The sequence below is a fragment of the Trachypithecus francoisi genome, unplaced genomic scaffold, assembly GCF_009764315.1.
Source record: "Trachypithecus francoisi isolate TF-2019V2 unplaced genomic scaffold, Tfra_2.0 Lachesis_group12, whole genome shotgun sequence".
In the NCBI taxonomy this organism is placed as follows: domain Eukaryota; kingdom Metazoa; phylum Chordata; class Mammalia; order Primates; family Cercopithecidae; genus Trachypithecus; species Trachypithecus francoisi.
This window is the reverse complement of record NW_022681457.1, coordinates 70831574-70843773: the sequence shown is the minus strand read 5'-3', so window position 1 is coordinate 70843773 and position 12200 is coordinate 70831574. Positions and strand designations below refer to the sequence as shown.

Genomic DNA, 12200 nt, shown 5'->3' with positions numbered 1-12200 from the left:
CTGAAAAAGAGCCTCACATGTGGCTGTTAGAAACAAAAATACACCAAAACCAGGAGGCCCAAAAATGGGAAAAAAGAATCCAAGGGAAATCTGGGCAGAGCTCCAACATTATCTGTTATGTTGCAGAGATGGGAAACAAGAATTCCATAAGTGGGTTATTAAGGTACAAGAACGAGGGGGCTGTGGTGATGGTTGTACAACTCTGTGAATATACGAAAACCCATCGCACTGGCTACTTTAAAAAGGAAATTTATATGGCGTGTGAATTACATCTCAATAAAGCTGTTATTAAGAAAAGAAGGACTGGGGACGCTTCTGGTGGAAGACAGCACCGTGTACTGGTCCCTGGCTAGGGACACCACCCGCCTCCAGGACAAGGCCCTGCCTCACAGAGTGCTGCCTCCCCGCTGGCTCTGCAGCAGAAGCTTTGGCAGGCCATTCCACCATCCCTCAGACTAGCTGCTAGGTGCAAGCCCGTGGCCATCCTTCTCTCACTAGCCATTGAGTTCCTGGGTTGGAGGCGCTGCAGTGTGGCGATGGGTAAGGCATTCTGTATGGCCACAGATGGCATTACTGGCAGAAGCATCCAGTAGAGAAGGCAAATCTCTGTCTAGATTCCCTGGGGATGAATTTCAGCACCCCTCCTGATGGAGACTGTTCCATGGGAATGGTGCTGAGTGGGTAGCATTGGTCTGTGTGATTGGCAGCCTGGGCTCTCAGTAGCAGTAGGCAGATCAGCTTTGGTGAAAGGAAGTCCATGTTGCTGGGCCTGTGAAAGGCCCTGTCCCTGTGGTTATGCATTGAATACTTACGTCTCCCTCACCAAATTCACATGTTGAAGGCCTAACTTACAGTGCCTGTATTTGGAGATGGGGCCAAGATTACTCTAAGAAACTAATTAAGATTAAATGAGGTTATAGGAGCGAGGCCCTGATCCAATAGGATTAGGGTCCTTAAAAGAAAAGGCAACTGGGTAGGGTAGTTCATTTCTGTAATCCCAGCACTTTGGGAGGCTGAGGAGGGCAGATCACTTGAGCCCAAGAGCTAAAGAGCATCCTGGGCAACATGGCAAGACCCCATCTCTACAAAAAATAAAAAATAAGAAAATTAGCCAGGCATGGTAGCATGGCTGTAGTCCCAGCTACTCAGTAGAGTGAGGTAGGAGGATCTCTTGAGCCTGAGAAGTCAAGGCTGCAGTGAACCGTGATCACACCACTGCACTCCAGCCTGGGCAACAGAGCGACTCTGTCTCAAAGAAAGACACCTTCTCAAAGAAAAAGACACCAGAGTGCATACTCTCTCTCTCTCTCTGTCCCCCTCCCCCTCCTCCTCCATTCCTCATCCTACCCCCATGTGCACGAAGAGGTCATGTGAGCACAGCAAGATGGTGGCCACCTACAAGCCAAGAGACGAGCCTCAGGATGAAATCCATTTTGCTCACACCTTGATCTTGAAATTCCCAGCCTCCAGAACTGTGAGGAAAGCATTTCTGTTGTATAAGCCACGCAGCCTGTAGTATTTTGTTATGGAAGCCCAGGCAGACTAAGACACTGGCTTTGATGGTCACTTAGTTCTTGAGCCCTTTGAGCAAGGACAGGACTAGCTGGGCAAAGGGACTAACTGATACCCACAGGACAGGTCCTCTTGTTCACCTAATTATTGACAGCATTCTCTGCAGTGGTTGTCTCTTAGTGGGCATTTATGTGGGACATGAATGTCTTCTCGTACTGTGCGTTACAAATTTTTTTTAATTTTAAAATTTTTATGTATTCTTTATTTTTGTAGAGACTCTGTCTCTACATTTGCTATGTTGCCCAGGCTGGTCTTGAACTCTTGGCCTGAGGTGATCCTCCCACCTCGGCCTCCTAAAGTGCTGGTATGCCTATTTTGAGAGGTCTAGCTACATACCTACCTCCTTATCACCAATTTTCCAATCTCATTTTTTCCCATTCCTCGAGCACCCATAAATCCCTGCCCAGACATTGATGCAAATCTATACTTCAGGCTATCTTTCCTTCCACTGAAGTGGGCAATTGAAGGAACCAGTTGAAGTTCTCTGCCCATAGGAGGATCTCCTTTTGCCACTGTCTTTTAGGATAGTCCCCGAGTGGAGCTGTCATGCAGCCTCCACGCTTCTGGCTAGTGCTGGCATACCATGCACACCCATTTCTAAGCCAGGTTTCCAGAGTTTTCTCTTCTGTTAACTGGTCAAAGGGAATTTCACAAAAGACATGGCAAAGAAGCAGGAGCAGGTTTTGAAGGAACCTAGGCCAGGTGTTCATATAATTTACTTGTAACTTCTGGAGCTGTTCCGGCCCAATGTTGTGCATGTGTTTCCATTAAATGCTAAGAATGCTGCATGCTGAGTGCTCCTGCTCGTAGAGGGTCTCCTTTCACCAAGTCTGTGGTTTGGAGGAGCAGATAAAGCCTAGTGTATCAATTTACTATTGCCATAAATTGGTACAAATGCAGTGGCTTAAAACACCTATTTACTAGCTCACAGTTTCTGTAGGTCAGAAACTGGGTAGCAGCATAACTGAGTCCTCTGCCCAGGGTCTCACCAGGCTGAAATCAATGTGTCAGCCAAAACAGCAATCTCATCTGAGGCTCAAGGTCCTCTTCCAGGTTCATACAGCTTGTTGGCAGAATTCAGTTCCTTACAATTGTAGGAGTGAGGTCCTGTTTTCTTGCTGGCTGCCAGTTGGAACTCACTCTTAACTCCTAAAGGCCACCCTCTTGTCCTAGCCACGTGGCCTTCTCAGCACAGGCAGCTTCTTCTTCAAAGCCAGGACAATCTCCAGTCTGCTATGATAGTTTTATATAATGTAATTGTAGAACTGATTGTCCCATCATATTAGACACAAGGGGAAGGGATTCTATGGCCATGTACGCCAGGGGGAGGGCTCTTGGGGCCACGTTAGAATTCTGCCTGCACACCTGGTTTATGACATGCCCTTGTATCATCATACAGCAGGAAATGGATAGTACATTCAAGTTAAGACAATTTAAGGGAACTTAAAGGAACTAATAAAAAGATTTGACAGGAAATGAGAAACGAGGGGTAGTGCATTACCTAGAGAGCGCTCTTACCATTAAGCCTAGAGGGGTGCGGGGATGGGACAGTTGGTGGAACCTGGGAAGAGAGAGTCCTGTGGAGAAGTCAGCTGTGACTCCCATCAAGGGCCAGCCTACAGGAAGGGCGCTGGGAGCAGAAAGGCTCTCTCTCCCCCACCCTCTAGTCTCCTGCTGTGGCTCCTCAATGCTGAGCCCACCCAGAAGCCAGAGAGTCACAAAGCCCCTTGATGCATTCCCCACAGGTCAGCCTCCTGGGGCACAGACCAGGGGAGGAGAAGGGAGAGAAGTTGGGGGCAGGGGTGGGTGAGCGACAGGAAGACATCTAGCCAGCAGCTCAGGACACAGCTGTTTGGCGTCCCATGGCCATGGGGGTCAGTCTCTACCAGGGCCAGTAGCCAGACTCAGCTGCCTGTCCAATGCAGAAGAGCAGCTGATGAGTAGAGCATCAGGGCTCCAAGCCGGAAGGCTCTGTGCTGTGACACTGGGGGTATGCCACGCCCACCTGCCATCCAACCTGCCTAAGACACTCCACGCTCCCTTGGATCTGCTGGGTCATAAGGCCCGTGTGTCAGGGCAGCTTGCACTGTAGCCAGACCTAATGCAGAACCCTTTCTTACCTGGAGCCCCTCCAAAACTGGCAGTCTCACCAGTTTCCCAGGAAGTAGGTCAGAGTTGCACCCCTAGGTGTGGTGTACGCAGCCTCCGAAATCCAGAGGTCCTGCCGGCACCATGTCTCTTATCTACTGGCAGATGGTACAAGGTATAGCCACGTACCTTTCAGAGGAGAATTCCAAATTCTGTCACCTCCTGCCTGCTGGTCTCCTACTGGGAGCCAGAGAGTGCAGGAGCCCAGGAGATGCTGTCTGTGGGGGTCAACCTCCTGAACACGGAGCAGGGTGGAGGCTGCATCTGTGTGTGAGCCGCAGAGGGAGAGTAACCACCCCTACACGCCATGCATCAGGTCAGTACCCTGCCCCCAACCCACCAATGGCCTCTACTGCTCTTCAAATAACCCCCTAACCCTTGGCTTGGGCCTTGAGATTTGGGGCCATCTGGCCCCCACCAGGTTGGTACATGAGACACACTCATTGTTGGTCCAGGTGTGACCCACCTTCACTTTGTTTGTTTGTTTGTTTTTAATAATGTGATAAGCACCCATGAATCCATCGCTCCAGAAAAAAATCCAGGCCCGGACAGTATCAGACCTCCAGCCAGTGAGCCCCCATTGACTCTCACCTCCCCAGCCTCGGCATCCAGAACCCGGAATCCCTTTGCCTCCTGCACTTGCTTTGCTTGTTGGATTTCATTGCATCCATGTGTATTCCTAGACGGTCTTTTGAACAGCTGTTTTAGGATGTAGTCTTTGGTACGAGGCTTCCTCACTGAATATGACGTTGCTCACATTCACCTACGGTGTGGTGTTGTACACTGCTGCCTTCTCTGCTGCAGAGTACTGGGGGCATCCTGGGGTTCTCGTGCTCTTCTTCTGGCATGTGAGCATGCAGGTTATGCTGCGGGGAGCAGGGCTGCTGTGGACGTCACTGCCCAGGTCCTTGTTGGTCCACCTCTCCCCACACCTGCTACTCCCCTTCCTCTCTCTCACCCCGCCGCATGCCAGCCACACTGGCCTTTCTCCATTCCTTTGAGCTCATCCCCACCTCGGGCCTTTGCTCCTGCCGTTTCCTCTCCCAGGAATGCTCTCCTTGCCTGGCTCATCCTCATTCTGGGTCAGCTTGATGGCATCTTCTCAGATGCCTGCCCCAACCCACTGGGCTCTGTAGCCCTCCCCTCCAAGCATCTGTCCCCTTTAGGGCAAAGTCTTCCTGGGGGTCTCAGGGAGGGACTCCAGCAGATGTGGCTGGAGCACAGGGTGAGAGGGTGGGGCGAGAGATGTGTTGGAAGTGGTTGGAGAGCAGATGCAGGAAGGCCTTGAATGTCATGCCAAGGAGGCCCGAACACACCCCAGGCTTCAAAGTGTGTTTGGATCCAAGCCCCAAAGGAGGCCTCTGGCAGCCAGAGCGCTCCCCCAGGCCCTTCAGGAAGGGCAGCTACTGCATGTGCTTCAATATGAGGCAAGCGGTTCTCCCCAGATATGGCCCTCGGGAAAGAGTGGGTTGCTCATTTTGAGTCTTTATATAGTTTCACAGTTTTGGGGGAGCACTTGTTACTTTATTTTGAAAATCAAAGTTCTGGCTGGAGAATGCACGTTAGATTAAAACATCCTCAGCTGTTATGGAGGCTTCTGAGGGCTACCTGCAAAAGTGGTGGAAGGAAGATGTGAAGAACCTTCTTACTGACAGGCACCATCCAGAGCGGTGTGAGCTGGGGAAGGTGAGTGCCTGAAGCCACTCAGCCAGCGGGCTACAGAGTGCAGGTTCATCCTCCTTGTTTTCAGAAGGGGAAACCAAGGCCTGGGGAGGTGAGTGACTTCCTGAGGAGGAGAGCCAGGCCTGGAATGCAGCATCTCTGCTCCAAGCTCTTCCGGCTTTTTCAGTGTAAATGCAGGGCAACACGCTGGCACAAGGGACACAGATCTTTCTGCTTTCTTGACCTTGATGGCATAGATGATGTTGTCATGGGGAGCACTAGCTTTGGAGCCAGGAGACCTGAGTTCTAATTCGCAGCTTCTCTCCCACCCAGCTGTGTGACCTTGGGCCAGTTACCTCCCCTCTATAAGCCGGCTTCTCTGCGAGTGGAATGATAGCAGCGCCCTTTTCTGGGCTGCTGTGAGGCTGCGGCCTCTGCAGAGGTGGGAGGGGTCAGGCCTGTGAGTGTGAGAGCCAAGGGTGTGAAGTGGACACCAGGGTGGGGTAGAGGAACGGTGTCCTCTCTCTGAAGTGGTCCATGGGGCAGCTAGGATGTGACCCTGCTCAAGGGGGTCCAGGTACAGCAGAGCAGGGACCGGAGGGGCCTGGGTGTCCATTCGGCTGCACTCACAGCCCTGTGCCCAGCAGGTCCAATGATTCTCACCATGGGAACATGTGTTTGCCACCACAGGCCTTGGATATCTTGTAAAACTCACAATTTGTTCAAAAGAATAAACAGCATGAAAGGGGCTGCCCGGCCTTCATCCAAGGCTGGGAGGGGTGGGAGCGGCCCTGAGGCTGCTTTCCATTTCAACCAGATTTGGAGGTGTCTGTTCTGTCAGAGCTCTGGGTCGGGAAGCCCTCCCTGGCACAGATTGTGTGCTCGACTCAGGCCTTGGATGGAGGACACAGGACCTCACTTCCCCATCTGTAAACAAGGATAACGATGGGGTTACGACATGTGATAAAGGATGAATGTATGCAAAGTGCTTAGGCCTCAGTGGGAAAGCAGGTGCTGGGAAGGGTTAGCGTTATTTCTATAGGAGACAGATGTGTACAGACTGAGCCCTGAGGAGCAGCACTGGGATTCAGGGAGACTGGGACTGGGGGACATGGGAGGACCCTGGTCTGCTGGAAGAGGCAGAGAAGCTTTCCTGGGTGGAAAGCAGGGACAGGATAGACAGAGGTGGGTCCTAGCAGAAAAAGGGGCATGTGTAAGGTCTCTGAGGTGGGAGCCAGGGTTTCATATTTGAGGAGCTAACAGAAACTCCCCGGGGCTGAGAGGCGGGGGCCAGGTCACATGGGCTAATGGGCTGCCTTAGAGGCTGCCAGCCTGGGCATCAGTGAATGCGTCCCAAAAAATGACACACAGGCTTGGCCTCAAGGAACAAGAAGGCGTTAGTATTGTATAGAAGGGTGTCCCAGGCAGAAGGAACTGGAGTCCAGGGAGCGCAGACACAGTGTATGGTGAGGCCACGCCAGGCCTGGGCCGGGCCAGCTCCCATCCCTGTTTGTTGGTCAGGAGGACACAGTTTCACTTTGTCCCACTCGCCTTTGCCTCTGGGAGACTCTGCACACCCAGCGTATGCGGTCAGCGCACAGGGATGAGATGTGCTGTTTGCTGAGCTGGCTCTGGAGACCCAGGTGCCATTTGGAGCCTGTGAGACCCCTTCTTCCGGGAGTCTCAGCCAAGAATCAGGACAACGCCTGGATCTCCGGCCCAAGTGGGTGACGTGCTGAGATGGGAAAGTAGGAGAAGGGCTTTGGGGGTGCTGAACAGGAATGTCTATGAGAAGCTGCAGGAGGGGTGGAGGGCAGCTTCCCAGGGCTGAGTTCAGGAGGGCACCCTGCCCTGGGGATGGAGAGGAGGTGCTGTCCGCGCGGATGTGGTCTGCAGTCCTAAGGGGCGGGGTGCCTGCAGACAGGGACTGGAGCCTGAAAAGGAGGCAGCCAGGGGATGGAAAGAAAGCCAGGACAGGCGGGAGGGGCCTGGGTTCCGGGTAGTGGGCTGAGAGTGGCACTAAAGAGAACAAGAAGGGTGTTGGAGTGATCATGAGGCGGGAAGAGACAAGTGAGTGTCAACACATCCTTTACAAATTGGACTATGACCAGGAGGACAGAAACAGGGAGGAAGGAGTGAGGGAAGGGGTCTGTCGGGGCCAGTGGGGATCAGCAGCCTCCAGGGTTCCTTCAGTTCTGATCTTCCCTGACGACTTGGTTTATTTATGGCCAGGGGCTTGTGGGGAAGGCAAAGGAGCAGCCGCGAGGGGGAGCCAGGACCCAGCCCAAGGTCTCCTCTGAGCAGAGACCAGGACGCTCTCATCTCAGCTCCATGTGTTTCCAAGGGGATGTGAGCTGTGATGACAATTTGAGTTTCCATGAAGTAGGGTCTCTCCTGTCCTCTGCCAGAGAGTTGCGGAGAGTCCTGCCAGTGCCCTCTAGGCCCCCGTTTCCATTGGTCCATGGTGGTGCCCTCCTCACCCGGGGGGTGTGGAAGTGGAGGGGTGGGTGGGAGGCACGGGTTGAGAGAGGGCCCACGGGGCCTGTGGTTCCCTGCCCGGCCCCACCCATGCCCCGTGGGCCCCGTGAGTGCTCTTGCCTGCAAGGCTGCCTCCCAGCTCCGAGGATGTTTATTCACCAGCCCGACCTCCACAAGCACCTGGGAAGTCACCAGGACTGTGTTGCTGAGGAAACTGAGGCACAGGCCACTGCATGCTTTCACGCTCACCTGCCTGAAAATCCCCGCTGCAGGGAAGGCTGCGCTCTGGGCTCTGGGGCTAGGGTGGGCTGTTTCTTCTCTTTTTGCTGTGAGTGCCGAGGCAGAAACCGCATGGGACCAGGGTTAGGAGCTGCAGATACACAAACCAGCCCAGTAGAAGGCAGTCTCCTCACAGGAAGAGCATTGAGTCCAAATGCAGCCCTAGTGCAGGGCTTCCAATGTTAGAAGCTCTCAGGGGAGGCCAGGAATCTGCCTTTGGAGTAGTTGCTCCAAGTGGATCTGAAGGCAGGGTTAGGGTGTGACAACTCTGTGAGAAGTCACTCTATAGATGAAGGTAGCTTCTCCAGGGCACGAGGCTGGACTGCTGCTGCCAAGCCCCAAAGTCACATTTATCCCTTTCTTCCTTTGTTTAACAGGCATCAATCCACTCCCACTCCATGGGAGCCCTTGCTGTGCACAGGGCGCTCAGAGAGAATTTACAACCGGTCCAGCCTGCCAGAGACTCACAGGCTAGAGGGGAGACGCTCACCTGTAGCAATGAGTGCAATATGATCATTGCACCTGGGAAGCTCGAAGGAGGAGTGCTCCAGACAGAGGGAACAGCACGGACAAAGGCCTGGAAGCAAGAGGCAAGGCTGAAAAGAGCAGAGTCAGGGAGAAGGCACCGTGACAGGAGGAGGGCCAGGGCTCAGGTACGGAGGGGCGGAGCCCTCACCAAGGCCTTTGAACTTCAACTGGGGCTGGGAGAGCCTGGGCATGTCTCACACAGCTCTGCAACTGTCCTTTTACTTGAAAGTCTCCCACCATCCTGAGGACTCCTATGGCTGGTGAACTCTGTGAACCTACTCCTGGCAGGAGCCCTGGCACCCCCCGAACACCACACTCTAGTGTCGAGCTGTCCCCACAGGAATGCAGGTTGGAAAGGAGGCAATGGAGTGGGGTGGGTGGGAACTGAGGTTGCAAAATTCGGTGAAAATGGGGAGGGAGGTGGTGGGGAAGGGGAGGCGGTGGGGGGAAGGGGAGGCGGCGGGGGGGGGGAGGGGAGGCGGGGGGGGGGAAGGGGAGGCGGGGGGGGGGAAGAGGAGGCGGGGGGGAAGGGGAGGCGGCGGGGGGGAAGGGGAGGCGGCGGGGGGGGGAGGGGAGGCGGCGGGGTGGGAAGGGGAGGCGGCGGGGGGGAGGGGAGGCGGGGGGGGAGGGGAGGCGGCGGGGGGGAGGGGAGGCGGGGGGGAAGGGGAGGCGGGGGGGAAGGGGAGGCGGCGGGGGGGAGGGGAGGCGGCGGGGGGGAAGGGGAGGCGGGGGGGGGGAGGCGGCGGGGGGGGGGGGGGGGGGGGGGGGGGGGGGGGGGGGGGGGAGGCGGCGGGGGGGAAGGGGAGGCGGCGGGGGGGAAGGGGAGGCGGGGGGGGAGGGGAGGCGGTGGGGGGGAAGAGGAGGCGGGGGGGAAGGGGAGGCGGCGGGGGGGAAGGGGAGGCAGGGGGCAGCTGATTTGTTTTAGAGCAAGAGGCTCTGGGCTGCTTTCTAAACTGCAGCATCAAAGGCTGCCTGGAAACACGTACAGAATAAGGTGGAATATTATGGAAATCATCTTCCCTGCTTTGTGGCCTGGGAATTCACGATCATGGAGAAGAATTTCCCCTGGTCCCATGTTTATCCCTATCTTTGAAAGTAAATACAAATTATGGTCATATGTTTCTTCTGAACTCAGCTGACTTCATCAGCCATACTGTAATGGATGGAACTTTTAAAAAGCTGTTCTTCCAGGGTTGCAGGGTCAAGCGGACTTGCCTCTTGAGAGTCAGTGTGGGAAGGTTCCAGTGTTCATCTTTCTGGCCATCATGCTGCTGGTCACTGGCACCAACAGTGGCCTGGCAGTGGAGGGCTCCGGCTCCATCATGACGTGGCCACGCCGGGGTCTCATGTGAGTCCCTTAGATTTGTTGAGCCTCCGTGTCTTCTCTGCCAGGATGGATTAATTATACCTACTGATCATTCATGTTTATTTTTCTTAAAGTAATATAAACACATTGTTTCAAAAAATCTAATGGAACTATTGGCCAATAAAGAAAACCAACAGTCCTCAAATTATCCCCATCTCAACCAGTTCCAACCCAGTTCCACTTTCCAGAGGCAGCTGCTCAAGTCCTCAAGCTGCTTCTGTCTTCCCTTTCATGCCTCAGTCCAGCATGTTAAAAATGCTGTTTCTCAGCTCCTCCAAGGGACATTGCCAAGGGCTTCCTGAGCAGGGCAGTGGGAACCTGCCTTTCTCCCAGCGCTCCCACACTTCCTCTTCCCCAGCTCCTGGTAGTCAGAGCACATGCGTTCACACTAAATCGATATCCTGGATTTATGTTGTCATGACTATGTAAATATTTACTAATTCATGTCTGATTAGTTTCTTTTCCTCATGCTTTTACTGTTTTCTGGAATTAATAATTGCCTGTTTTCTCACTGGCCTAGCTGTCTACGTTTCTATTGCTAATTCTTCCCCAGCCCTTCTAATAGCGATGTCCAGCACCTCTCATATCACTCTCACACCAGCCAATGCATCCAAGCGTCCAGCTCCGCTAGCCCTGGACCAGCCCTCCGCTCCCTGCAACCCAGCTGTCCACCTGGACTCTCCTTGCCACTATCCTGCACTGGGGTCCTTGTTTACAAGAGTTCTTGGCTTATTTCCTCAGTTTAGAGGAGCTTTCCTCTGATAACTTTTTGAAAAAAATTAGAAAATGCTTCTTTTTGGTGGTATGCGGTGGCTCATAGCCATAATCCCAGTACTTTGGGAGGCCAGGCGAGTGGATTGCTTGAGCTCAGCAGTTTGAGATCAGCTTGGGCAACATGGTGAAACCCTGTCTCTAAAAAAACAAAACAAAACAAAAATTGCGTGGTGGTGCACGTCTGTAATCCCAGCTGCTGGGGAGGCTAAGGTGGGAGGTTCATGAGCCTGGGAGGTAGAGGCTGCAGTGGGCCGAGATCATGCCACTGCACTCCAGTCTGGGTGACAGAGTAAGACCCTGTCTCAAAAAAAAAAAAAAGAAAACTATTTTTTTGTTGTTTTCTCATGTCTGAAAATTCCTTATTCTATGCTCACCCTTGATTAATAATTCAGCTGGGCATAGAATCCTAGATTAAAAATTGTTTTCACTGAGAAATTTTAAGTCTTTTGCTTTACAGTTTTCTATCTCCCAGTGTTGCTCTGAGAAATGTGATGAGATACTGTTCCATATTTTTGTAAGAGGCTCTCTTTTTCTCCTCCTCCTTCTCCTTTTAGGATCCCTCCTTCATCCCTGCGCTTCTGAACTTTTTGAATGCCATGTCTTGGCACGGGCCCTTTTAATTCGTGCCACTGGGCACTCAGTGAGCCCTGTCAAGCTGGTGGCTTACATCCCTTGGTTTTCAACATTTTTCCTCTGTTGCTTCTTTGATAACATTCTTTCTTCCATTGTCTCTTTTCCCCCTTTCCGGAACTTTTTTTTTTTTGAAATGGAGTCTTGCTCTGTCACCTAGGCTGGAGTGCAGTGGCATGATCTCGGCTCACTGCAAGCTCCGTTCTCCTACCCCAGCCTCCCAAGTAGCTGAGATTACAGGTGCGCACCACCACGCCCAGCTAATTTTTGTATTTTTAGTAGAGATGGCGTTTCAACATCTTGGCAAGGCTGATCTTGAACTCCTGACCTGGTGATCCATCTGCCTCGGCCTCAACCAATCCAGCCCCTCTTTTTACTCCACCCTGTCCCCCACCTCCCTCAGGATGTGCTGCCTCTGAGTTCTGGGTGTTTCTGGGCTCTGGGGGAGACCCTGCCTATGTCTGGCAGTGCCTTTCCGCAGTCTCCAGCTCCTTTTGGCACCAGCCCAGGCTCTACTTCCGGCCGGCTCCCATCTCCCATCCGCGCCTCTCCTGTTCTGACAGCTCCTTTTATTTCTTTATCATCACCTTAATGGGGTTTAGAAGGAGATGAGATAAACACTTATGTCCAGTCTCTCTCTGCCATTTCATTTACACTTTGCTCACATCAGGCAATCTGGAGAAGCCAAAGAAACATCATCATTATTGTAACAGCTAATATTTATCCGGCACCTTCTCTATTCTGAGAGCCCCGTTAAGCATGT

General features: G+C 53.2%; 1 long non-coding RNA gene across 1 annotated transcript; it reads left to right on the top strand.

Moving 5' to 3' along the window:
• Positions 1-6735: 6735 nt before the first annotated feature.
• On the top strand, positions 6736-10178 carry LOC117093877. Its single transcript, XR_004441286.1, has 4 exons — positions 6736-7105; positions 8517-8792; positions 8897-9015; positions 9859-10178. It is a non-coding gene; the product is annotated as an uncharacterized LOC117093877 (long non-coding RNA).
• The last annotated feature ends 2022 nt before the right edge of the window (positions 10179-12200 follow it).